The sequence below is a fragment of the Girardinichthys multiradiatus genome, chromosome 13, assembly GCF_021462225.1.
Source record: "Girardinichthys multiradiatus isolate DD_20200921_A chromosome 13, DD_fGirMul_XY1, whole genome shotgun sequence".
In the NCBI taxonomy this organism is placed as follows: domain Eukaryota; kingdom Metazoa; phylum Chordata; class Actinopteri; order Cyprinodontiformes; family Goodeidae; genus Girardinichthys; species Girardinichthys multiradiatus.
The window spans coordinates 10,104,903-10,131,240 of NC_061806.1; the positions used below are offsets into that span (position 1 = coordinate 10,104,903).

Below are 26,338 nucleotides of genomic sequence, written 5' to 3' on the forward strand. Positions count from 1 at the left end.
TCTAGCATACTTTCTGTTAATTTCTGTTTTTCTTACACAGGTCTCCGTTTTTCAAACTATCTCAAGTATTACCAGCCCTTGATGCACAAGCTTCACATTCCTGACAGATAAAATCTGACAGAAGTGATTCAATAGCAGCCAAACAGAAAATCAGCTGCAAATGAAGTTCTTTTTCCTCATATAGCATCAGGAGTTAAAGGTAGAACCATTGGCCTTGACCATGGCACAGATCGGCCCAACAGGTCTGTCTCCTGCAGGCCTGTGGCTGTTATGACTGAGGGTCATTAGCTTGGTGGAGTTCATCCTGCTTGGACTGGCTGCCTTTAATCTGCCAGTCACCTCTCTTATCCCATTAGTCAGCTGCACTGATGGAAAGCAGCTGCAGTGATAGTGTGAAGATGGAAGGAGGGAGGGAACTCTGCAAATAAAGACAGTTTTTTTTAGGCTACTGTCACTGGAGGCGAGCAAAGTAGTATCAGTGAAGCATATTCAGTTAGTTCTCAACAATAGCTGACTGCAGTTGATGTGGACTGGATGGATTATTTTATTGCATGCATGTGTGATCAGGGCAGTGTAACTAAAACATGAATAACTAGATGGATTTGTGAAAGAATAATCAGAGAGTAAATGGTAAGGATGCTGGGGGGCGTAGCAGTTTTGTGCTCCTCATGGTCAGCGTTCAGGAACTAACCCGCCCGCCTCTCACTGCCTGGGAGCGGAGGACCAGCACCCTCTCTATCCCACTTCTCTGCTCTCTGTCATCCTCCACCTTCACGGATAACAGGAGAGGAATCACTCGCTCGGAGAAGCCTGCTCCACGGAGGATGAACTTGCATTCAAACAGGCAGTTCGGAGCGCGTCCTCCCGCTTGACGCGTCCTCCCGGACTGACTCGCCCTGCTGTCCGCTCTCCGCGGAGCAGCTGGCGGCCACACCGCGCCGACACGTACCAGGACACCGCTCGCCGCTCCGTAGCGATTTCGGGTCAGTATCGACACCAGAACGCAAGCTTTCAACTCTTCACTTTATAACACCACCTTCAGTTGTAATTATAGTTTCTAAGCTCGGTGCGTTACACCGAGAGGTGAACACGCAGGATTAAAGTCTTAGTGGGGCTGACCAGGTGTTGAACTGTAACTTTCCTAACAGATCTGACCAGATAGGCAATTTTAAACACTCAATACAGAGCTGTCTTTGCTGTCTGCATGTTCTTCTCCTGTTTTCTATGCCAATGTTTAGCCTGCGTTTAATGAAGCATCAGCATGTTATAATTTTTATTCAATGAGCAGGTAATTCCTATATTCTGTGAGATATTAGGGCTCCTACACAGTTTTTGCGTAAAAGATTCCACAGGCTACTTTTCCCAGACTGAAACTTTTGAATGTCTCCATTCTTTGCTCTGGCCAGTGTAAAAGTACAAATTTAAAAGTTTGCTGTTGGTTAATGGCAGATATTTCTCTAAATTGGTCAGACTTTACCTGCTAATACAACAAACACAATGGAGGGAAGGAAAGAAACAAACATTTTTCATGTTCGTTTCCATACTTTTGCTTGGCACAAATTCAAAAATTGTAAAAGCAGACAGGATGGAAGACCAGACAGATAAGAATTTGAATTTTGGGCCAATATAGGGAAGAAAGAATGAATGCTGAACAGACAGTACATAGGTGGATAAATCCACAGGCTGATTAAAGAATGGGTGGAGGGAAAAACAGACAGATGATAGATGGATGGATGGATGGATGGATGGATGGATGGATGGATGGATGGATGGATGGATGGACAAATGGAGGAATAGCTAGATAAGGGATTAACACATTGGTATATTATCCAAGAAAGCAAATATTTTATATATATGTTTAATTTTTCCAAATGTATACAGACCGGCAAAATACCTAAATCCAATTCCAAAGTGCATGGAAACCCTGGGTGTTTCTTATCTTCATTACTTTAATGTTCACTGTGTTCCCTTTAGCTTGAGCAACAGTTGAATTTACAGCATATTGTGAGCGCAGAAGACAGAGATGTCCGCACTAAACACTTTATAGGAGCTGGATAGTCCCCTGGCAGCAGGCTCATTAAGAGCAACAAAAAGATTTTCTTTGATATATTCTTTTAATATGTTGTAAACAATAATCAGTCTTGGTTTCATTGCCTGCAGTATCCCATGTGTTGGTAAATTCCACGTTTATAGTGTAGGAGTTTTGTAGCGATCCCATAGATGTAATTTACTAATTAGGGCGTCTGCAGCTTCTTTGCCATTGTGAACAACAAGCCTAAAATAAATTAGCAAAGCCCATTGCTCATCAGTTCTTTAATCGGAGTAGATGGCATGACCTTGGGCAAGTGAGCTGCAGTGTTTAAAGAGGATGAGGGGCAAAACCAGCCCAAACCAGACCCTAATTAGAGCTTAATTTGGGGGCTTTACTACTACCATTGTCCACTGGAGCTCAACTTGCCTTATTTCTTTTTGTCATCTATGCATTTGTGCACTATTCATCTGTCACAACCATTTTTATGCTTTACAACTACAAATCTAATATAATCAGCACACAATATAATAAATTAATCGTCCTTACAACTGAATTTGTGTTGCCTGACTCAAAAGTCACTTTTTTCAAAAACTGATAGCAGTTATTTAAAAGTTTTAGTTTTTTGCTAAATTCTGAGTGTCTAAGGCTGGGAACCTAGAATTGGTAGAGGCTTGGTGTAGAGAATGGAGATTATCTACAAAAAAATTGTATGAGTGTTACGAATGTATTACTCGTACAAAAATTACACATATGTAAATATGACTTTTGTGAGAATTCTAAGACTTATGGGTGCCCACTGGTGGTGTAGATCCCCAAGCAGCTGGAAACACAAATTGAAGTGTCAGTTATATATAGGTATTGACTTTGACTGGGACACACTACCCTATAAATATGCTTTTATCTGAACCATTTTGTTATAGCTCTGGCTGTAGGTTTACGATGGCTGTCCTGCTGTAAGGTTAATCATTGCGTGAGTCTCAGGTCTTTAGCAGCCTTTGACAAGATTTTTTCCATCCTGCATTTAGCATTGACTTTGACCAGCCTCCCTGTCCATGCTGAAGAAAAGCATCTCCATAGCATGATGCTGCCTGCATGACCAGAGCACCTTCTTTCAAAATCCAGCCACAATGTATTACGTTTATTGATAATACAACCAAATTCTAGAGTTACTTCTAGTTATTACAGCAGTTAGAAAGTATGCATTTTAACATGGATAGAAGAGTTTTTGTTTTTGGCAAAATTATGCTCTTATTAAATTTAAGCTATTATTAAACTTGATTCTGACTAAGAAGAGGATAAAGATTATCAAACAGAATGCACCATTTCTATGAGAGTTACTGGTTTATTAGTCATGTATAAATACACTTTTATAAAACTAGTAAGAATTCTTGCGCTCTTTTGGGCACCCTGCTGGTGCTGGTTCTTAATCAGCTGCTTACTTTGCCTTGGGCTGGCTGCCATGGAGTGCTTTGGTGCTATTCAGAAAGAAACCAATTTACAGATGCAAATGTTTGTTTAGGATTTGCTATCGGATGCATTATGTACGATAGAAACTATTTTAAGAGGCATCTATGCAATGCTGATGATTTGCGCTAGTCAGTTTTAGTGCTGGCTTTACTTATTGTTCTATAGACTTTAATCCAGGCAGAGTGTAATTCCTCTGAATGGAAGGCCTTTGAATGCTCTTTTTAACAGTGGTGCCCAGAAGAAGAAATGAGTCAGTGAATCATGGCAACTTTCACTAGCTGCCAGCCAGATCAAGATGCATTGCAAGGAAATGCCTGATGAAACTGCTCTTGCGGTGATGCTGCTGTTTCCACTTCAAAGCGTGCTGTGCTGAACAGAAAGTACACCCCGCAAGTGCCCAACAGCTTATTCCAAGTTTCTCCAAGTTTCTCATAACGATGCGACATCATGCTTTAAGAGCCTTCCTGCAAGGTGTCTCCTTTGGTCCTCGGCTGCCATAGCGTGAAGGTTGAGCTAAGTTAGCGCTGGCTTTGCTGTAATCAGTTATTCAGCTCTGGCATTTAGACTCTCAGCCCCAGACAGAGGAATCCCTGTGGCTCACCACAGAACCAATCAGCCTTTTAAGTATACGGCTTTACAACTATAGGTCTGGGACCGAGACTGGAGCAGCAGCAGAAAAATGTTTCCAGTCTCCAGGGGTGGTGGTCAGCAAGCCTCTGCAGCTTGTACAGGTATATTTCACTAATAGTTGTGTCCTGTTTTTTAGGCCTCTTGGCTCAGTCACACACTGTCTTTTTTCCATCAAAGAATTCCCCTCGGACATCTCCCTGCCTTTTTGATTTGCCCTCTGTTTCCACTTAACAAGCCTGGCTGTTTTCCAAGAATCACCTCAGCAATAGTCTATTTTCCTCCCCTCTTCAAGCCTGAGCAGACTCCACATGCCCTGCTGGGAATGCATGGCATTTCCTACATGTGAGCACTTACAAAAAACATCCCCTTGCCGCATCGCAGCTACATTTTTACCCATTTGTGAAGTTATCACAGATGATTACTAAATGACAATTAAAGGATGTCTTCCTCTGCAGTCGAGAATCCTGTGATTGCTGCCCTAATCTTTCCCAAGCGTAATCAGCTGCGTTGAGACGATTCGTCAGTCCTGCAATTAGGCTCGCCAGATTGCTGTGCAGTGCTTATCAGCGGCGGCTCATTTGGTAATGCTCATTGGCAGGTGCCTTTAGTGTAACACAGGAAGACAAGCCTCTGCTCTATGTATAAACCATGTTGTAGCCATATTAATACTCCAACCCCATTTTGAGATTTTGTTTTCTTTTTTTGATAAGATCAGTTTGTTGAGCGAATTCATTTGTTGTCCAACTTTTTTTTAGGCCTAGGCACTTACACTACCTTTGTCATGTTAAACCACAGACCTCAGAGTGCTTTATTAGAATGTTATAGAATGTTACAATAGAATAGAATAGAATAGAATAGAATAGAATAGAATAGAATAGAATAGAATAGAATAGAATAGAAGTATCCCTTATTGTCCCGCAGTGGGGGAATTCAGGTGTATCTGTGGAAAAGTAAAAGGCGAATGGAAGCATGCAGATACACACAAAGGAAAAAATATAACAACGAGGACAATAAGAATAAGAGACTGTACAGTAGGGGGAAACTTACAACATCAGAAAAAAATTCTGTACAGCTATAAAAAATAGTATACACCGATTAAAAGAAGTGGGCAACTGAGTGGGGTGATTTGCATAAAAATACAAAAACAGACTATTTGCAAGAAATGAAAAAAACTGCAAATAACAGCAGGATCGTGAACACTTCCTGAGTTTGTTGGGAGCAGTGATGGGTATAAAGTCGTAACAGATTCTGGGAGGAATTATCTGTAATAACGCTCCTTTGTGCACCTAGGATGCAGGAGTGTGTCATTGAAAGGGCTCTCCAGTTCTGCTTTAAAGTGTCTGCTGTGTTCTGTGGTCTTCATAAAGCTATTGGTGGATTTGTGCTCTGGATGTTTTTTAGGGGTATCAGAGTAAAGGGCGCTGAATACAAATGGATCCCACATTTATTTAGATTTTTATATAAGAAAACATATTTTCAGTTTTTCCCCACCCACTTTGCACCAACCCAAATTGTGCACCGCTTTGGGTTGGTGCATCAAAAAAAACACTGAAGTTTGTGGTTGTGATGTAACAAATAAAATAAAAACTCATGAGGTGTGAATACTTTTTCTGAAATTAATGCATTGCTGTGTCCTTCAGTGTATTCATGACTGCAAAATGTCTTCTACAAAAGCAATTTTCATTACTGTGATCTTGACAGGCTGGCAGCCTCAGTGCCCTTGTCAGGAAAAAATAAATGTATCCCAAATACAGCACTTGAGACACTCACCGTCACTTCACAAGGCTTTGTAACGTTCCCTAGCGGGCTATATTTACAAACCAGAAAGGAAGAAAACTGATTTTGGCAGTGGGTGTGATGGGCAGCCTTTTATTAGGTTTATGTAAAGGAAAGGCTAATTGTTATGCCTCAGAGGTCCATTGTTAATTAGAAGTTATCTTGGGCTGCTCTCACACGGTCACAGCTCTAATTGGCAGTCCAAACTGTGTACCACCTGGCCCAGCCTTTAACTCGCCGGGTGCTCCCGAAAAAACAGACAGCCTTGGCCTCACGCAGGGATGCTCTCTTAAAAAGGAAACACAGCAAAATGAGAGAAATACAAAGTGGAAAAGGACAAAGAAGCCACAGAGAAGCACACGCGGTGGAGCCAATATCAGCGTCTTTAAATAATTTTAATCTAAAAAAGAAAAAACTGAAACAAGGTGAGATTTCTGTTTCAATTTTATTTATTGAAGGAATTAACACTGAAAGTCTAACTTTAGAAAAATTCTTACATACATTTTCTTCAAGAAAACAAATAATCCAACTTCTAAGCTGCTTATTATTTGTTGCTAGAAATATGGGAGTTCTTTTTCCATAAGAAATAGCTGGGTCTATTATGGAAAACTGATCAAGTATTTGTGCGAGTCCGAAATGTTAAGAAGAAGAGCATTTTGATAGATTAATTCAGACTTTTAGGACAAACTATAATTTTAAGGTACGTGAGTTTGAGAGAAGAAAAACAAAAGTTTTTCTTTTGCCAAACTCTCAGAGGTCATCAGTGTTTACATCAGCATCTGCTGCATATGTCGGTTCCCTTTGACTTAGAAACACATGTCAACTCAGAGGACAGCCCTGCTTCTGTCAGCCCACAGTGGTCACTTTTAAACAGGACAGAGGCCATGTTTTATTTTGATTAAAGTTTGGACGTCTGGAGGTTCTTGCTTGCTCCACCACTATGACACAGGGTGTCTTCATTTTCCTTTTCTCTGTTTTTGCAATCCTTTACACATTCAGGGTATTTTGACACCTGCGATCATTCTCCTAAAAAAAAGCAGTTACCCCCTCAAAGTTTGATAATGAACTATGGCGACACAATAATAGAAAATCGTGAAATGGCAATGTTGAAATGTGTCATGTTTAGTTTGGAGTACGACCCAAATGCAGACGGAACTAGGAGAAGTGAAGAATATTTATTAATAAACAATAAGAACTCACAAGGGAACCTACATGTACACAAACTCTGATTACATCCTATAATTAGCCTCTAAGGTCCAATTTGTTGATGGACCCACCATTGCCAGCAATAGCAACTTTAACTGTTCTGTAATCATCTTCCACAAGGTTTAGGAGTGTGTTCATAGTTAGATGAGAATTGCATCATCCACTCTAATTTATCCCAAAGTTGTTCAAGAATGTTGTGGTCAGGACTCTGAGCCGACTAGTCAAGTTTCTCCACACCAAACTTTATACACCTGCAGCGATGGAAGTGATTGTAAAAATGGATTTCATTGAATTGGTGTGTTGGGATTATGATTATAGATTAATTGATATTTATAAAGAATTATAATTACAAATCATAATTTGACAAAATTAATTTCTTAACCAAAATCCTCATTTATGAATCAAAACCAGAGATGTATTCTGGTGTTGTAATTGTGGCTCAACGCCTTTGATAATTACAACCATTAAATACTCAGTAATAATTAATAACTATTACCAGAAATATCACTGTTTAATCAACCGTTTCTGCCGAAACGTGTGGAACTTTAACCTTATTTTGACTGACAAATCACTCTTGCACAAAATAAACACAAACGACTTATCTTTATCTACGTGAATCTTTATTAAATCAATTCCGATTCAATAATCTACACAGAAGGGTAAAATATCTAACTACACAAAATAAAAACACCAGTGAGTGTGTATGAGATCAAACCAGCGGTTATGGCAGTTATGGCAAAATACAAAGGGAATATGGTTGAACGAAGCTTTGGGTGCGCAGCCCACCAGAAAGTGTAGCTCAGTGAGATGCAGGCAGTCATAAACCTTCCCCCCAGCAAGGTTGTAAACCCAGAGGACAAAGGATAATAAAACTTTTGGCGGCAAACCAGTAAGCAGTAAAGTTGAAGACAAAGAAAATGGTTGATTTTCACCATAAGGTTATTATAGCAGTCCAGTTTCACAACGCACCTGCTCTCAGGTGTTCACACAGTGAAACCACAATCTTGCGAGACTCGGCGGCCTCAGAAAACAACCGTAATCATGTTTCAAAAGAACAATGGCATGCACATACAATTCACAACACATTAGACTATAAGTGGCGATTCTACATCACACTAAATCTCCTTTACCCTGCCCAAGCTATTCCTAATAAAGAAATAAAAATAAAAGGTGGATTTTATTTGTTGAAGTCTTCCTTCTGGGGCAGCGGGTGAGAGAGAGAAAGGGGTTGAAGAGTTCCACGCGTCTGCGGATACTTTTATTTTCCAGAGAGAGATGCTTCAGATGTTGGTCCGGTGTCCAACGTGAAAGCGCTTCTTTCAAACGTCCGCCTTCCTATATTACCTCCTGTGACGTCTGACCCGGGACGGCCCCATCATATCAGCCGCAGTGGCCGCTGGGTTTTGTAGGACAGACTATCCTGCGGTACAAAATGGCCGATGACGTTGGAAAGGCACAGTGGCGTCCAGCAACGTGCAAATGGTCCAATATTCAGCAAACAAGTGGTCCAACAGGTGGTTTGACCCAACGCAATTGGCAATGTAGTGTAGAAATGGAGATGCAGAGAATTTAGCAGTAGGACAAAAGGATCCAGTGGAGAACATTAGCGAACAGTGAATTTAAATACTGAGGAAAGTGTAGGAAATGATGTTGGAAACAGGTGTGTCAATCAGGGAATATGTGGAGCAGCTGAGGAAAGCTGAGGAAAGCAGGAAGTCTGAGGGAGGCAGACTAATTACCATGAGTGGAGCTGAACTAAGACACAAAGAAACTTTCAACCAGGGGGACAAGTCTAACAGAAATAAATCCAAATGTACAAAGAACAGAACACATAAATAACCTAATAAACTAAATACAAGAGCAATTAAATAATAAGGCAACACCTTTCTAACACCAACGAACACTGAAAATGGCAATTACTAAATAACATAAATAAACAACAAATGGTGAGAACAGGGACAAAATAAACCAAACACCTGTTGGACCACTTGTTTGCTGAATATTGGACCATTTACACGTTGCTGGACGCTACTATGCCTTTCCAACGTCATCGGCCATTTTGTACCACAGGATAGTCTGTCCTACAAAACCCAGCGGCCACTGCGGCTGATATGATGGGGCCGTCCCAGGTCTGACGTCACAGGAGGCAATATAGGAAGGTGAACGTTTGAAAGAAGCTGCTTTTCAGCTGGAGACCGGACCAGCAACTGAAGCGCATCACTTCTGGAGAAGAGTCCCAAGTGGATTTAATTTATTCTCCTTTGTTGGCCAATGCAAAATTCATGAGAGAGGTTTCTGGAATAAGAAGGCCAGAAATTTCACTTTGCCGATTGAAGACGTGAGTTAACACATAACCAAAAAACCACGGAGTTTCAAGGAGACGCATCTTTCCCTTCTTGTTTTTGTACCAGTCGACTAGTGACGGCCCATCATTATTTTTCTACCTTCCTGCCACGGAGGCCACCAAGGAAGAAAATTGACTATTTTGCTGAGTTACCTACGGACGCGTGGATCTCTTCACCCCCCCCTTTTTTTTCTCTCTCACTCGTAGCCCAAGAAGGAAGACATCAACAAGTAAAATCCACCCTTTTATTTTTATTTCTTTCTTAGAAATAGTCTGGGCAGGGTAGAGGAGGTTTTAGTGCGATTAGATTCGCCATTTAATCTAATGTGTTCTGAATTATATGTGCATGCAACCTTTTATCGAAACTTTGATGTGCTGTGTTGGATGTCTGGAAGCCGCTGCGCTACCCAGCTTTGTGTGTGTTTTGCGGGGTTGTTTAACACCTGAGAGCAAGCGCAGGCGTGCTGTGGAACTGGACTGTTATAATAACCTCATGGGTAAATTCACCATTTTCTTTGTCTTCAACTTTACTGCTTACTAGCTTGCCGCCAAAAGTTTTATAACGTTTTGTGTGCTTACCCCCGCCCAAAGTTGGGGGATGTTTTATGACTTAGTATAACTGAGATACAGTTTGGGCTACGCTCCCAAACTCCGTTCACCACCACATCATTTATCATTCTTGATAAATATTAATTAATCAACAATCATAATTCCAACACACCTACAGATCATAATACAATAGTTATGTTTACCAGCACAAAATTTCTTGATCAGGTTGAAATAAATCAATCTAATTGCACACTTCCACATGCACAGAGTTGGCACATTTACCTAAAACAACCACAGATCAAGAAGTTGTACTTCTCATGCAGAACAGAAGCGGACGTGTGGTGGTTGTGAGCAACCAGAATGGACCCAGCTCAGGTTCTGAGGGCCGTTGAGGCATTATTGGTTAATTGATAAGTTAAGTTACAGGCACAGCAACACACACTGTTGCTATTTCTGTTTCTCTCCTGTGTTACAGGATGAGAGAGCGGGAGGAAATGAACATCACGGCAAGTTTTGCCACTAAAGGTGGAAATGTGGTATTATACGTAGTCAGGTCAGTTTGCCACAATCAGAATGACATAAACTGAAGAAGCGTCTACATTTGGATTGACAATCGGCATAAACCACCCCTTTCATTCAGAATACAGTTTCATTCTGATCGAGCTAAATCCGATCAGAATATTCTGATTGCTGCATTTACATGACAAATTTTTATTCCGATCACCCCTTTATTCCGATTATTTATGTCCATGTAAACTTGCCTATTGATGACTTTAGTAGCAATAAATCTAAATTTTTCTCCATCTTCTGCTTCTTGTCTCAGTGCTGTACCTACAACTATCTCTGTTATCTTTAATTAGTCATCTATGTCAGTTGCGAGAATATACTGCAGTATTCAACAGACTGAATATCGGATTGACCTGCAAAGTGCTAATTCCTGACATCTTGGACATTTTAGCCCTTAAACATATTGGTATTACACACCTTGATATTGCAATAACCATATATTTGTGATATATTATGCACTCCTATAATGAAAATTCAACATTTAACCTCATGATGATTAATTATAGACTATTTACATTACAAGGAATAAATTGGTTAACGTTTTTGATCTAGCTTAGCTGGTCTAGCTTAATGTTTTGAGAAACATTGTTTTTCTAGACTTACAAGAGACTCTGGGAGATGAAAAGTCAAAGTTCAAAGACTCTCGATGCACCATGCTGGACAAGTTTGCTAAAATCAAGGAGCTGAACCCCAGCAGAGGTTATTTAATGCCATGCGGCTAAACAAGCCTTTTGAAGTGGGCATAATGAAAGGTTCCAGGGAAATTAGCGTAATCTTTTAATACGCACACACACGACCCAAGGGATCTCAGATGACAGCTCGGTGACACTCTGCTCAGCCTCCCCAGGTTTGTTTACCTGTGTTATGTCAGAAAACGAAGTTAAACCTGTTGAATAACCTGTAGCTGGCAGCTTTTGAGTCGATCTGTTCGAAGCAAAAAAAAATAATGAAATTAGTAGCAATTTTCGACACAGACAAATAACATTTAAAAGGAATTCAAGCAAAAGGTTTCCGCAGAAGTTGGTGAAATGCAGTTGAAGTGAATTTGTAGCATCTCACTGCAAGCTGTGGAGAAAAAGCAATTTAATCAAGAGATAGTGCGGCTTGTTTACAAGCTGAATTGGAAAGCCGCACTAGGAGCTCCAGCTGAAAAGTGGATGGACTCACCTACGGGTTATTAGGAGTTGGATGTATGTCTCTTTATTTATTTATTTATTTTTCAAAAACCCGTCGACCATCATGACCATCATGAATCTTGACTAGCTGGAAATCACAATCTGTCGGCCTTTCAGTGAGTCAGACAGGTGTGAGTCGAGGATGACATGGAGAATTCTCTGACAAACTGCACCACGCTTCTGTCTCTATAGGACAAATGGTCTTTGTCTTTCTGCATCTCTAAAAGTCAATGGCTTTGTTTTGTCCTGGCACCCAGGCTTCTAAAGTTCACACTGAATCCCAAATGTGTCATCTCCTTTGTCCTTTCATCACAATTGGAGCTGAAAATGTAAATTAGATTTACACCATTCTTGATGGGTGGGGCGAATAAAGAAAAGCTGTAAATTATTTCCAAACAGTGTTATGATAGCAGTCCTGGGCAGAGGGTCAGCAAACAGCAGAGCAAAGCATGATGTGGATTTGTCTGATTTATTGCCCGTGTTGCTGTTTATTTTCCTGCACAAACTCTTGAGCTCAGGCTCAGAGCTTGTACAGCATGTGTTTTATGCTGTCACCTAATGTTTTCTACACATGCAAACCGCATTATGTCCAGTGCACCCTTAAACAAAGAACCTTATAATTTTAGTATACCCTGCATTTAACAACCAGTTTATTACCAACTAGAATTAATGTAATTAACAGTGTAGTGAAGCAGCTTTTGCCCCTTTATGGACTTTTTTTCTTTTTTGTAACCCTTACATGTTTTAGATTACAACACACATTTTAAGACAAAGATAACCTGATTAATTACAAAAGGAGGGAAAGAGCTATCCATACCCACCAAAAAGTAATTGTCCCTTAAGGCGCATTCACACTGCTATATGGTATATATAGGTATGGTCCTCTGGTCCATTTCAGGTTCCAGGACGGATTCATACCGTCGTGATTCGCTACAGAAACTGGACACTGGCATGGTAAAAACCAATCCAAAAGTTTGGTGTGAATGCACTGTTAAATTTAAAGACTGGTTGTGCCACCCTTGGTGTCAACAAGTGCCATTGAGCATTTGTGATAACTGGCAATCTTTTACATCGCTATGGAGGAATTTGGATCACTCTTCTTTGCAGAATTTTTCATTTCAACCACATGGGATGGTTTTTAAGTGTGAACAATCTATTTAAGGTCATGCCACAACATCTCATTCAGTTTAAGTCCAGACTTTAACTAGGCTACTTCGATAACTTTATAGACATCAGTATTCATGGTTCAGTCAATTACAGCAAGTTGTCCAGTTCCTAAAGATGCAAAGTAGTCCTAGTACATCACACTACCACCACCTTGTTTGACTGTGTGTATGATATTTTTTCTGAAATGCTGTGTTCAACAGCAGATGTAACAGGTCATACACTTTCCAAAGCAGTCTACCTGTGTTTTATCAGTTAACTGACCTTAACTGAGGCTGTAGTGCTTTAGTTGCAGTTCTGCAGCCCGACGGCTGCATGGAACGCCTGCCAATGGCGTGTGCGAGCCCGACGGTTACTTGAAACGCCTGCCAATGGCGTGTGCGAGCCCGACAGCTGCATGAAACGCCTGCCAATGGCGTGTGCGAGCCCGACGGCTGCATGAAATGCCTGCCAATGGCGTGTGCGAGCCCGACGGCTGCATGAAACGCCTGCCAATGGCGTGTGCGAGCCCGACGGCTGCATGAAATGCCTGCCAATGGCAATTGAGCCCGACGGCTGAATGAAACGCCTGGCAATGGCGTGTGCGAGCCCGACGGTTGTTTGAAACACCTGCCAATGGCGTGTGTGAGCCCGACGGCTGCATGGAACGCCTGCCAATGGCGTGTGCGAGCCCCACGGCTGCATGAAACGCCTGCCAATGGCGTGTGTGAGCCCGACGGTTGCTTGAAACGCCTGCCAATGGCGTGTGCGAGCCCGACGGCTGCATGAAACGCCTGCCAATGGCGTGTGCGAGCCCGACGGCTGCATGAAACGCCTGCCAATGGCGTGTGCGAGCCCGACGGCTGCATGAAACGCTTGCCAATGGCGTGTGCGAGCCCGACGGCTGCATGAAACGCTTGCCAATGGCGTGTGCGAGCCTGACAGCTGCATGAAACGCCTGCCAATGGCGTGTGCGAGCCCGACGGCTGCATGAAACGCCTGCCAATGGCGTGTGCGAGCCCGACGGCTGCATAAAACGCCTGCCATTGGCGTAGATAGTGATGAGCCTTAAGAGGCTGAATGAGGAGCATGAAGAGCTGGTTGGAATTGCCTGCCAGTGGCGGAGATCCAGGTGAATCTGAAAGAGAGAAAACTAGAATAAAACTGTCTAAAAACATGGTACATGAATTGAAATAGGAGAATAAAATATGCAAATTTAAAATGGTTAGATAAGAGAACCAGGAATAGAGAAGGAAGATTAATAATTGATCTAGCTAGAGGAAAGGATTGGATAAGGCCGACCACCACCAGTAATTGTAAGAGTTGTTACCCAAGAACTGATAAATCGTTGAGTGGATAAGACAGATTGGAGGTCAGGACAGACATACGAAGAGAACGCTGAGACCAGCGGCCTGAAGAAATCGAAACTCCTGGTGAGGCAGCTAAAGTAGCCGCCCCGATTCGAAATGAGTTTGTGCCATTTGATGGCGAATTTAGCATGACATGAAAGGGGCAGGATGTACCGTTAAAATGAACAATGAAGATAAAAGCAAGGACCTTTCTTTTAGAATGTTTAAGATAAATTTTAAAATAATCGGGATAGAACTTTGGATGAGGAGTAGTTAGGACTCAAGCAGAATCGGATGAGCTTGATGGGGTAGTAAATTCCCCTACTCTAAGGAAGCTTTAAAAGCTAAAAGCCAGGCGCTGGAAAGAAGAAATTTTAAGTGAGCTGAAGAAGGGCCTGAACGGAGCACTAGGAGAAGAACTTTTAAGATGGGAGGAGTGATAAGTCCTCGGATCTGGCTCAGGAATGCAATGATTTCAGAGACCTTAGAGTAAAAGTTTAATGGAATGATTTGAGAAAAGGCTTGGAATGGGTTCAAAAAGTGGCCCTTAGAAGAGAAGTTAATGCCAGCTAATAAACTCTTAAAGTAAGGGAGTTTGAGATGCCGGATATCGAAGCAATAAGTAATAAAAGTTAAGAAGGTAGGAATGCAAACGGGGTAAAGAGGAGTATTATGAGCGATGCAAAAATTTGAAAAAGTTTGCTAAGCGAAGGAATCAGACTTGAGCGGAGGGAGCCAAGCCTGAATTACAATAATAATTAGCTGATTGGAATAGAGGAATGAGGGATGAATTAGTCGAGTATCAGGTCTTCAAGGTGGTATCTGGCATGATTGACTTAGAAGAGGAGCGGCCTTTATTTACTTCGACTATGGTTGCATTGTCGTATAAAGCGGCTATGCGTTCCTTCCATTAGTTGACCCAGGGGCAGCATGCAATAGAGATGGAGATTATCTCATAAAGGCTGATGGTTCGGATTGGGGAAAGAAAATGGGAAGATAGCAGTGAATCATGGACCCTGAAGAAATCCCGCAAAACCCACGGACGAATAAGCGTCCGTGCAAAACTGAATGGAATCTGCTGACGTGACGACGTCATCATAAAGGAAAGATATACCATTCCGGTTCTGCAGAACAGAGGACCAGAAAAACAGGTCAGAGCGGCAAACTCATCTAAAGAAACCAAATCTAGCAGAAAGGGGATGGAATTAACCAGATTCAGAAGGTGAGAAATAAAGGAGCGACCTGGTGAATTAAGCGCATTGCGGTATACAATGTTTTGAGATGTATTTGAGGAGAAGTTAATGCGTAATGAGAGAAAAGGCTCGGACTGGGCTCAGAAAGATGATTTTTTTTTATTTATTGATGCCAGCAAAAGAGCTGCGGCTGTAGGGGGGCTTAAAACGATGAAGTTTAAGCAATGAGTGATAAAGCTAGGACTGAATGTAAACCAATGCTCAAAAATTCTCAAAGTTTGCCAGGCAAAGAAATAAGGTTTGAAAGTAGAAAGAGATAGACCTGAGAAACAGCAGTGTTTGGCAAATTGCGAAAGAGGAAGGAGAGAGGAATAATCGGAGAAGGGTAAAAGTAGGCTGATGGACAGAGTCAGCGGAAGACCTGAAAATTTAAAATGAGACAGGACATGAGGACTGGATTAGAAACTTGGAACATGACTGGCAGAAATGATGGAGTTATGAGTTACGGCCAGCCAGGATTTGCTGGATGTAAGAGCTACGTCCATTAAATGAACTTACTAATATCGACAGTACATGGATTGTTTAATAAGAGTTTGTTATTTTGCTGCGGCAGTAATGCAGTTAATGCTTAAATTTGAAAACACTTAAACCAGGAAGGTGCTGTAAATCAGTTGACTCAAACTGAACAATGCAGCGCCAACCCGATATGCAGAAAGAAAGTATGCTCCACGATTAGATGGGATAAAATATAGATAAGATGTATATTAAAACAGTAAATGGTTCCTTAGCGCCTGATTAATAAAGGAAGAAGGTTGGTATAAATGTTCGAATGCGTAAATGAATATTTAAATGTTCTATGGAGCAAACAGGTTGCTTTTAAAAGTACAGCGTTGCGATGCTGAATGTCTGTGGGAGGAGCCAGGAGCGAGTTGAACGTTGTCGATGCGGAGGAAATGCTGATGTGGCAGAATTGGAGGTGAACTCCCGGAGGAGCTGAGTAAAGAAGATATGAAACTCTGGAGAGAATCCATGGACGAGATGAATGAAGCAGGGAAGATTGTGGGATGACCGAGTAGAAGAAGACATCGGAGCCTGGGGAGCGGGAAGATCAGTTTGAGAGATGAGATTGGAGGAGAACCACTGGAGAAGCCGGGCTGGGTGACGTGGCAGCAGGAGCCGCGGTGAAGGCAGGGCAACTTCAGCAACACTTAGTAGATGGATTGGAGGAGTTCTTAAGGCGCTTTCCACATGCCCGGAGCTGAGACAAGGGGAAAAGGGGCCATGAGGCAGGATGCCAGTCAAACGCTCCTACAAGCGGAGGAGGAGGAAGGAGGGCGGAATTTGTCACAAGCAGTACGAGGAACCGCCAAGTCGCCAGAAACTAGTCGGACATGTCACAGCTGATTGTTGAAGCACAGCAGAAGAGCGGTGTTTTCCATGCAGAGGGTCTTTAAAAGTGATGCCCTGGGAGATGATTGGCTGAGGAGGAGTGCGGACCTGCCGTTGATTGGAGCAGCCAATGAGGAGTGATTGGACGTGGCAGGGGTGGTGAGTCTTCCATGTTGAATTTTCGTTTAAACTCCATTTTAACAAGGGGACGTGTTTTACATACAGGGCCAGGTTGGTGTGGATAGTTTTTTCCCCTTAATAAATGAAATCTTCAATTAAAAACTGATTTTCTTTATCTTTGCCTGCTATGAAAATTAGTTTGATGATCTAAAAAAACAGAAAAAAATCGTAAGGCAGCAAATGTTTGCACAGCACTGTAAGTTGCAAATGTGAGTTTTAATGGTAGGTTACAGAGAAAGTCTGGCAGGAAGTGAACTGGCATTCACAGCCTAATCATAATAAACTGGCCAATTATTACTTCCGCTAATGCCCCACTGCAACCAGTTTTAATAACACTTCATTAATTAAACATAGTATGGAGCAGTTCTGCTCAGTGAAAGGTTTTCTCCTCGACTGGCCACACACAGTTACAGAGTATAACTAAATTTTACTCTGAGGGCCAAGAATAATGAGCAAGAAAAAATGTAAATACTATTTTTGTTTAATGGTTCTTCATTTCACTTGGAATACCTGAAACAAGCTAAACTTGAACATTTGGTTCCTAATGAGCAGTTTATTCAGACAACTACACATAAAAGGCACTTTTTACTGATATCATTATGTCATTATGCTCCAGTATTCATTTCAGGATGTTTTAATGAGGGAATTATTATTAGATATAATATTGTGTTAGTTTTATTTATTTACTTTGCTTTGATAAAAAATAGAAACAAATATTTTTATGCCATATAATAATTTATTTTATTTGGTAGTAAATGAGACAGCTGACCTTAACCTAATTCCCGTAAGTAATGAGCTGCTTACTTTAGCATAAAAACTCTAAGAAATAAGCTTGCCTTGCTTATTTTTTAAAGTGCCACCACCCATTTAAGGTTTTCTGGGCACATTCCACTGGGAGCAGGTTTAAGGCAGACCCGGAACAAGCTGAAGGGACTATTTATGTTTTTTGGCCTGGGAACCTCTTGGGATCTCCCTGAATGAGCTGGAGAGCCTCACTTGAGAGAGGAATGTCTGGGCTTCCCTTCTCAACCTGTTACCCGATGGATGGATGGATGGATGGATGGATGGATGGATGGATGGATGGATGGATGGATGGATGGATGGATGGATGGATGGATGGATGGATGGATGGATGGATGGATGGATGGTCATTTGTTTAGTTACGGAATCATCCCATATTTTCTTGTTAATGGAAAAACTGAACATGAATTCCTATAATACAGTATGTTGATCATGGACAAAATATGCATTATAATCTTAACAACAGGCACCTAAAGAAAGTTTGACCATGTAAAATAATATTGCATCAGCAAAATGAAACCCTTCTGCCACACAAAGCATCATTACTTCAGATTCTATATAACTACCATCAATTTTCTGTTTCCTCATGCAGTCTTGTGTCCTGTTTCTCTGTAGTCCTAGAAACAAATCAGACTTGGCACAGGTCTTAAGGAGAGCACTGCACACATTCTAATCGGTCTCTATAATGCATATAAATAATTACTTTCTTCAGTGTAATTGTGCAATCAGTTCTGGGAGTATATGTGGCCAGCCTCAGCACGGATACAGGAGGGATATCAGACGTCCGCAGACTGCTTCTAATTTTTGAGTTTTTATTGCCTTGAAGGCCAAACCAAAAAACCCATTAAATCAAACGTAAACTTCTTCAGTTTAATTTGGGTTTGCAGACATACTGAGTAAAAGGTAAAAAGTGTGTGGAGACTAATTCCTGACAGTCTATTCATAAAGAAAGATGAAAGTCTATGATCATGTAATGGTGGAAAACATTCACTTTATGGTTTCTTACACCAGTTTGAATGCTTCTCTACTTCGTAACGCAGACTAAATGCAAGGACTGTTTCTCTTTTTTATCTTCAGGATCAAAGGATTTATCTCTTCACTCTTCTTTGTGATTCATTGAATTTAGATAAATGTAAAGGTCCAGTGTGCATACAGTTTTTTTGTCTCAGCGGGTTTGATTTATTTTCAGGGTGGAAGACTGAATAATTTTGTGTGTTTTTGCTGAAGAAGGTAAAGGAAACATCTCAATATTTAAAGCCGTCCATCTACAACTATATAGTCCTCACAACAGTAACAGGCGGGGTTTTACAAACCACCAGTCATTTAGCAGTACATACAAAATGTAAATGTCTCATTCAATGGTGTTCTGGTTGTAATCATTGATTTTCCCATCGCAATTATCCAGGTCCTTTTCCACGGGTGTCCAGGGGCTTATTATGGAGGGATTATAATGTACGCAGATTACATACTGTGAGCCAGGGTCATTAGCTCAGTGTCTATTTGCAGCACTACTGAACTGTTCAGATTGATTGCCATCTCTGGCGCCCTTGTTTAGCATTTCTCCATTTTACATGGTATTTTAGAGAGGGTGTTGCTGACAATACAGCAAATGTCAAAGCTGACAGTGAAATGGTGCGATTTTTAAACTAAACAAAAATTCGAAGGGCAAGTGCACCTGCTGTGATATTAGACATTTCTAAATGGCTGCAGCTAGTGATTATCATCTGACAACAGTAAAAACAAATGTGTCAGTTTAGCTATACAGCTTAACCTATTCATAAATTTGTATATGTTCAGGATTGGTTCAAAACGAGGTACAACCCCACTGAGCAATTGGCGTCATTTCAATGTCAAGATTACATGTAACCTTCATTTAGATGCCAGTCAACGACAAGTCTATATGTGGACCTTATATAGACCCACGTTGTTCTAGTTGTAGCCAAACCTGTTTAGCTAATGTGGCGGGAAAAATAAGCTCTGAACTGGTTTACCTGTAACCTGTAGGCAGAAAAAGAATCCAAGTCACCGACGCAAACAGAAGTATCTAAACAAATATGTATAATAAATCAGTAATGTGTAATAAAATAGAATGACATGTGGAATATGCTTACCCAGATGTGTATAATATTAGGGAAATAATACTGTTTTGGTAATGAGAACTTGAAGACATTTACAGGGAAAATAGTTGCTCTTGTGTGATTTTGGCCCAGTCTTCAGATCTTAAAAGTTCTCAGGGTCTCCTCTGTCCACTCTGATCATGTGTTCTTTCCATTGATTTTCAGTTGGATTCTAGTCAGGCAATTGACCAGGTCATTCTAGTCCTTTTATTTTCTTCCTCTGAAACCAATTGAGAGTTTCCTTGGCTGAATGTTTAGGAACAAGGTGGAAAAATTATCCCTTGTTTTATTTTGACATTCGAATCAAAATATCCCAGTACAATATTCCATTCAAGTTTCTTTCATGTGTATGGAGGTCAGTCCCATATATTTCAAGATCCAGGCTTTGCTGTTGATGTCGTGTTTTTGAAATGATGTGTGGTGTCATTCCTCCTTCAAACATGGTGTGCACAATGACACTCAAAGAGTTCTAGTTTCATCTGACCAAACTATTACATGTTTTTTTTTTTTTTTCAGCAGTGGAGTCTTGCGTGCTTAGCATTCTAATTCTTGGTCTTACCAAAGTTTCTGCAAGAGGTCCTTGGACAGTTCTCCTAATAATTCTCTTGACATCTCTGTAGGGATCCTGAACATGGCAGGTTTATGGTGAAATGATGTTCTTTGCTTGTCCTGGTTATGGTCTTAATTGGAGTCACTTGAACATTCACAAGTTTAGAATGAAATCCTTAACCACTACCATTCATGTTAAGGAGTTTGTGTTGGAATATTCAAGCCATGACCTTCTGTATGCACTGGGACATTTCATAGCTGAGTGTAAAGCAGCTGGGATGGGAGTCTGCTCTTTTAAGTCTAGGGTCATGGTTCTCTTAGAGAACCATTGACCGCTTAGAGATAGGATGAGGAGCTCCTTCATCTGGTGGACCTTGGAGTAGAGCCGAAAAGAGTCATTTGAGGTGATTTTGATCTGATCATGGTGCATCCTGGGTGCTCCCCTTTGGAGGTTTTCCAGGTGCATCCCATTGGAAGAAAACTCAGGGCAGACCCAAAATCTATTGGAGGGACTATTATAGCCCATTGGGAACGCCTTGGGATCCCTCAGAATGTGCTTGAGAGTGTTACTGGAGATATCTGAGTCATGTACCCATGTACCCAAATGAATGGTAAAAAAAAGTGGTGGAAAAGTTACCAAGATGCCCTCACTGAAACAAAAACGGTGGGTCTCATGTACCCATGTACCCAAATGAATGGTAAAAAAAAGTGGTGGAAAAGTTACTAAGATGCCCTCACTGAAACTAAAACGGTGGGTCTCTATATTGAAGTTTTAAATACTTAATTTTGGAGATATCAGTTAAACACTTTTTGCTACCTCTGTGCAAAATCATTCTGTATCTCAGATTTTTATAAACAGACACAGCCAAGTTAAATCCTTAATGGGAACATATGGGAATATTGTGAATTTGTCATGAAAAGTCTTAGAAGACACCAAATACATTTATTTCTAAATATTTATCCAACAATGTTCCGACTTTGGACTAAATATTTAGAGTTATCAGAGCTGTCAACATTAAAGCTTTGTTGTTTCTGCGTAAAACTGTTTATAAAATCTATATTAGATCTTAAACTGCTGTGTGGAAGAGAACTACATTTTCTTCAACTGTGCTGAAGGTTTAGAAACAATCCTGAATGCCTGTGTATAGAATTGGAAGCTGTGCATGTGAAACAGGCATATCTGACTCCACGTGTAACCTTTGGGAATTAAAACCAGAAAGTTAAAACTCAAACTTTCCAACCCCATGTGCCCTTTTAGAGGATTTAGAGAAACCAAGTGCACATTCGTGTGTTACTTTTAGGGAAAGTGGTGTCTCCCTTGCCACCTGACTGCACAGCCCAAAAACCTTCCAAACATGAAAATGAGAAAGGGATCCCAGCACACACTAGTGTAGTTGTTAATATTGCTGCTGGCGTCTTGGCTCCCCTGATGTGTTTAGTAATCTCAAAGGATCCTCCAGACTTGGCTGAGATCCTGCTGCTGTGTACCCACCCGTCTGATTAGATGTTTTAATTGTGGTTAGGTTTTCATTATTGGAAATCCTTTAATTTATTTTTTAATTTATGTCTTTTTTAACATCATATTTAAGATATTTGAAATCATGACTTTGGGTCAACAGGTGTTGGAGTCAGAGAATGCATGCCAAGAAGAATTAGGGCTGCTTTTTGGACACCTTTACTTGCCGTATCTCTGTTTTTTGTTCTAATATGAAAACTTTTTCCTACACCACATACCTCTGCAGCCTTGGGTAAGTTCATAAGATCCAGTCTTATTTTGGAGCAGCAGCCTGTATGCTAAAAATTGGAGGAGACAAATCTATAATTTTCTTTAGAAACAATTCAAACCAAACCTCACTAGCAATTTTGGCACTCAGTTGCTGATATGTTGCGAATAAAGCCAAAAACACCTTGTCTTTGCAGATTCAAGAAGTAGTCTTATGGGGTGCATTAAGAAAGCAGTGCAGCCCCTTTATTCGTGATAAAGTGAGAGTTCACAAACTGTTTGGATTGTGTGGAGTGTGGATAGTTTTCATTACAGAATATTAACTAGAACTGGAAATGCAAGCCTCGTGCCAATGATACAATCACATTATGCCCACATAATGGCTGATGGCACAGCAAGTTATTTACTTTTGGCTCCAATGGGCATTATGTCCCACAGTTGCGTTGATTGCAACCACAAAGAATCTTACTACAAATCTTCATGATCTTCATGCTGATTAAATAAAATGCCAAAATCAGGCATTATCCACACACTTTCTGTGAAGAAGAGCTCCCAGCCTGAGAGAAGCACACACACCTCCAAATTATGCAAATAGGCTTGTTGCAGGGAGATGGAAGGACGTTTTTTAGCCTGCAGTTTAAATGCAAAATGTAGTTATGCTGTTAAAGAGCTGTATTTAGCAAATTGGAGAAAGGGGGAACGCAGAGTAAAAAGTATAAGCAGTGGCTCAGTAATACAAGCACGGCTTATTAACAATTTCAGTTTTTAGAGGTATGTGTAAATAACGTAGTAAAAAGACAGATTTTGGATTTTGTGTGCATGATTGCTTTGGAAAACACCTGGCAAAATATGCTCACAGAGGGTTAGGGATCCTCTGTGTGCATGCTGGTGATTTAAGTACTGATAGTGTTGCTTTACCCAACAGATAGGCAGAAACTGATGGTGGAGGTACAGAAACATCTAATATTTATATATAGGCAAACTATAGATTGCAGATTGTTAATGCAGATATGTTCCAGAGGCAGTCGTAGTGTGATAGGACCTGCTTGGCCAGCACAAAGAGTGCTGTTGCACCATCATTTTCTGAACGCAAAAATTTGGTTTTCTAAACTTGTTCAAATGATCATGGAGGTGCAGAAGACTAAAAGGTGGTCTTAAACCAGTGTGACACTTTAATAATATGGGTAATAATGGTGGATTTCACACCTTTTGAATTTGATCATACTGCTTATTATCTGAATGCATTCATGCGGTGAATCATCACATGTAAATACATGTACCATAATACTCCCTTTCAAAAAACACTTTTTTCAAAACCACCACTGTTGTTGATGTACATTATCAATAAATGTATTTTTTGATATATTTTTAAATACATCAGTTAAACCCCTGTAAATGGCTTTGTCTCATTATTAAATCTATTGATAAGATTACATAAAAACTTAGATTTTATTGTATTGTTTCTGGGGGGACAGCAGGACAACACTCGTGTAAGATTGGATTCCACTATGAAATCAGCATCCTGTGTGTCAATAGAGTAATTTACAGCTGATGTTTTCTTTCTCCATTGATTCACTGTGGTGCCCAACTCACCCACTGAGGTTCACAGCATGACCGACTTCATCTCATTTCTCACAATACGAGGCTTAAACTAGTGCCCGCCTGGCTCTTAGAGTGTGTTCTCTATTTTCATTGATCAAACAGCTAACCTCCCCTGTGAAGCTTGTGTCACAGATGTGATCAAAGCTGAGGCCGCAGAGAAAAACACTGAGCAAATGAACAGAACCAGTCAGATCCTCACCTTCATCTAATCTAATAACCTTAGAAACTTTCTGGGACCTGGTTAAGAACTGAATCACACAGATAACTTTCTCATCACCCTAGTAAACACGCAATATCTATGTCAGATTTGGTCAGTCCATCTCAAAGGAACTAGTAATCAGCTTAAAGGATAATGTCACCTGCATTGAGCTTCTCCTGCAACACCTAGTCACCTTTTCTTTCATCCTACGACAGTTTCCCTTCTATATCGGCAAATTAGTTGCTTAGTTCATATTGCACTCTGGCTGTGGTGTTCATCAAATAATATGCAGTAACTGATTGTTTTTTTAGCTATCACCCAGGGTAAATGTCATTAAAACAGGCAAATTCCAGCTCGCCTTATTCAGTTGAGCATTCCCTGAATATGCAGCCCAAATATTCATGGAGATGTTTCCCATTAAAACATGACCCGAGGGTGAAACACTCGTCACAATATATCATAATAACTGTGGCACTGATACAATTAGTCTTGCATAAATGTGCAAAGGAGGTATAGACCTCATTTGTTTTTATTTTACCATTTAAATAGAGTCGAACTGTCAAAAGGATTACACATTTCACTTGCATGTGGATTGTGGATAAATGGAAGCTAATATGTGAAAGTCCTATTAATACATTCAACTAATCTAGCAGTAACACTCTTATTAGGAATATTGATTTAAACAGTACACTTACAAAATGACACTTGATGCTCTGAGTGAGCACTGTCTGGCACTTTTCTTATCCTTCTTGCCACAGGTGTTGCATTTGTCCCTCCTTCATGGCTGTTAGGTCATTATGTTCTGTTATGTCACCATGGATACATCAACTTTTGTCATTTAAAAATATTGTGCCATTTTTAGTGTGACATGTTTGTTGAAATGTTAGCTTACTTTTTGTCATTTTAGTTTAGCATGTTAGCCTATAAATGTTAGCTGATTAGCACAATATCACACTGTCAGGTGATTACATAGTAATTACATAGTAAAATGCTTTAACACTGCACTGTCCAAAAAGCTGTTTTATAATGACGATATAATTTATTAACGGAAAAAGATATCTAAAACAACCTGGACCTATGAGAAAACGTTTTTGTCCCTTTTTAATCATGAATTGATTGTGATTAACAACAAAAACTGAGTGCAGTTTTACTAGCCGGAACCAGGCCTGATTACTACCAGACCTATCGAATCAAGAAATCTCATAAATAGAACCTTTTTGACAACATAAAAGAGGCTAAAATGTCTCAATTCAAGAACATTAGACCTATGCAACCCATGATTACCCCTCTATGTGCATTTTCATATTACTGGGAAAAGGCTACTAGTACCACAACATTTTGCAAAAACAGAACAATCCGTTATTGCTTGAAAACCCTCCAGGGTTGCTGAATATTGCAAAGAAGAGTGGGTCAAGTTCCTTCACAGTGATGTAAAAGACTCATTGCCTATTATCACAAACGTATTGTAGCAGCTGTCGCTACCAAGAGTGGCACAACCTTTTTTCAGGTTTTCATCTGCTTGATTCCTTTAGATTGTGGCATGATGTGTTGCTTTTTGAAATCTTTTAGCCTACGTCATGTTGTCAGACAGGTTCTGTTTAAGTAATTTATTGAATTTACAGGCCTGACAATAAATAGGTCTGTATATGGCAAGTGAAATTGGATTATGCTCAACAAAACCTGAGGATAATCACAATTAATTTACCATTTACCAAAAACACGGTTGCTTTTTGCCATCGAGCCTGACTGGTTGAAATTGGTTTAAACTGGTTTAAGTGTGACAAAAAAGCAAAAACAGAAGCACTTTATCGCGAATAGTGAAAAACGTACTTTGTTATGTGACTTTATTGGGGAAGATTCACTGTCTAGCATCTGGAAAGGGTTGTTGCTTTCGCTTCTGTAACAAAACATTTAGGCCAGGTATTCAGTTTAACAAAATCATGCAGAATCATGGGACATACTGTTTAACTATCCAACCAACAAATTGTTTTGGCTAAGATGATATACCGAATTAGGGTATGTTTCAATTTGTTTGTGTTTTGAGAGCAGATAATGTTTAGCACACTAGTCCTCATTTATCCTTCTTTTCATTAGTAGAGATCATTTTTGGAATGTATTGCAGCATATTTTAATGGATGTACAGTATACCAAGTGTATGTAATCAGTCTAATTAACACTACATGTTTATGCAAGAGATAAGCAATTATAATCAGGTTTCAGCATCTTCATCTTTTATTTAACATAAAAATCAGTACAGAGAATTTCAAAAGAGGTAATTCTAACTGATTATATTTGGTAGATGAAAAACCACTTTGCTTTCACATTTATTCATTAATACAGACTGACT

The 26,338-nt window shown here is 40.3% G+C and overlaps 1 protein-coding gene across 5 annotated transcripts in view; it reads left to right on the forward strand.

Annotated features, from left to right (window-relative positions):
* The first annotated feature begins 388 nt into the window (after positions 1–388).
* The window catches only part of LOC124879555 (CMP-N-acetylneuraminate-beta-galactosamide-alpha-2,3-sialyltransferase 1-like), a 116,282-nt gene continuing 90,332 nt past the window's right edge, over positions 389–26,338 (forward strand). For all 5 annotated transcript variants that reach the window (XM_047384189.1, XM_047384187.1, XM_047384188.1 and 2 more), the window contains exon 1: positions 389–983. The gene's annotated coding sequence lies outside the window, so the exon portion shown is untranslated. The remainder of the gene's footprint in view (positions 984–26,338) is intronic.